This window comes from Cynara cardunculus, unplaced genomic scaffold, assembly GCF_001531365.2.
Source record: "Cynara cardunculus var. scolymus isolate 2C unplaced genomic scaffold, CcrdV1 Un_Scaffold_5133, whole genome shotgun sequence".
Taxonomy (NCBI): domain Eukaryota; kingdom Viridiplantae; phylum Streptophyta; class Magnoliopsida; order Asterales; family Asteraceae; genus Cynara; species Cynara cardunculus.
Window position 1 is genome coordinate 34,042 of NW_020202251.1, and position 2,020 is coordinate 36,061.

The following is a 2,020-nucleotide window of genomic DNA, read 5'->3' on the forward strand; positions in this document are numbered from 1 at the left end:
TCACACAAAGCCTTTCCAATTTCTTTCCCACCTACTGAACAGGGAATTGTGAAACTTCTGGGATCTTTGAGTTTAGGGGGAATTTTATTTGAAGGGAGGGCGCTACAACTTTTTGTTAGGGCCACAGTCTCAAATTCGTTCAGTTTCTTCTTCTTGCTCAAAATGTCCTTGAGGAACTTGGCATTTGTTCAATGGCTTCAACCAACGGGATGTTGATATGTAGCTGTTTGAACACGTCAAGAAATTTTTTGAATTGCAACTCCTCTTTTTGATTCCTCAACCTTTGTGGAAAAGGCATATAAGGAGGAATAGGGGCTATGAATGGTTTCTTAGAGGACTGACTAGGAGGTGCCTGGATGATGATAGGTTCATTATGAGGGACTGGTGACTCAACATTCTTGTTACTTTTAGAAGAAGATGTTCCAATAACATTCTGAAATGATACCTTCTTTTTGCCTTCATTTGAAAATAACAAGGGGAAGTCTGCTTTCTTAGGAAGTGGTCCTATTTTTTTTTTCCCTTATCTTTCAAGGCGGTTATGACAAAATATGAACTAGATGTTATAACATCCATCTCAATTGGGTCCTTGGGTTCAACATATTCTTTTATAGGTTCACTCTCTATGAGGTTCTTTCCACTCTTTAAAGTTACTACCTTCATATGATCTTTCATCATTGGCTTTGGAATCTCTATATCACTAGGAAGGGTGTTTGCAGGTCTATTTCTTAACTCAAGTGCAAGTTGGCTAATCTGTGTTTCTAGAGATCTTATGGCAGTGTTCTGATGGTTTATGGCTGTGTTGGTTTGGTTTATGAATCCTTTCAGAGTTGCTTCCAAAGAAGTAGATGATTCAGCTTGTTGGTTAGACTTGTTCTGGAAAGATGAATGATTTGCTTGTTGATGAAAAGTATTTTGGTGATGGTTTGGAGCTTGACCCTGATGATGTTGTTGAGGTTGATGTGGTTGAAATTGTGAAGTCCCTTGGGGTTTGTTCATTGGTGGGTTTAAAGCAGGACTGTGCCATGAAAAATTTGGGTGTTGTCTCCACCCAGGATTGTATGTTTGAGAAAATGGTCCTGATCTATATTGATTTCCCACATAATTGACTGATTCAGAGTTAGTGAACAATGTTTAAAGGGATGTCCTCCACCACAATACACATTGTACCGACTCAATAGTGGTAGCATGCGCGGTGGCTATAGATTGTGATGTTTGACCATTTGTTAAGCTTTTAATCAAGTTCGTCATTGCGGTCATCTATGCCGTCAATGTTGTAAAAGCATCTATGTCATGAACTCCTATTGTTTTGTGTGGTACTAGTTCACGTGGATCAGCCCATTGTCCATTATTATTAGAAATCTTTTCAAGTATATTATACCCATCATTATTACTAGCTGTGAAAGTTCCTTTTGATGTAGCATCGAGCATTTGTTTTGCAGTGAGATTCAACCCATTGTAAAATGTCTCTAGCTGTATACAGTATGGAATGCCATGGTGAGGGCATTTTCTTAATAGCTCCTTGTATCTCTCCCAAGTATCGGGAACTGCCTCATCGTCCATTTGTTTAAGAAGACAAATTTTGTTTCTGGACTTAGCGTTCCGAGTGGGAGGATATTATTTTTTTTAAAACTTTTCTGCCATGCTATTCCAAGAATCCATAGATCCTGGTTGTAAGGAATTGAACCAAGACTTTTTAAAGAAAAATGAAATAATATGAGTCTCAGAGCATCATTAGATACTCCTGTGATAAGGAAAGTGTCAGTTATTTCCATGAATGATTTTAAGTGTGAATGTGGATCTTCAGATGGCAAACCACTAAACTGGTCGTTGGTTTGCAACATATTAAACATCACTAGTTTTAACTCAAAATTGAGAGCTTCCATTTCTGGTCTAATTATCCCTGAGTTTAATTGATCAAAAACAATAATAGCATAGTCCATAATTCTTCCATCTTTTGAGTTTTCTAGTCTAATTATTTTTTCAGCGTCGTTCAGTGGTGGGGGAGGCGGTAGAAGTGGAT

At 37.9% G+C, this 2,020-nt stretch overlaps 1 non-coding gene across 1 annotated transcript; it reads left to right on the forward strand.

The window, feature by feature from the left end:
- The first annotated feature begins 1,486 nt into the window (after positions 1-1,486).
- On the forward strand, positions 1,487-1,593 carry LOC112504291. Its single transcript, XR_003068159.1, has one exon. It is a non-coding gene; the product is annotated as a small nucleolar RNA R71 (small nucleolar RNA).
- The last annotated feature ends 427 nt before the right edge of the window (positions 1,594-2,020 follow it).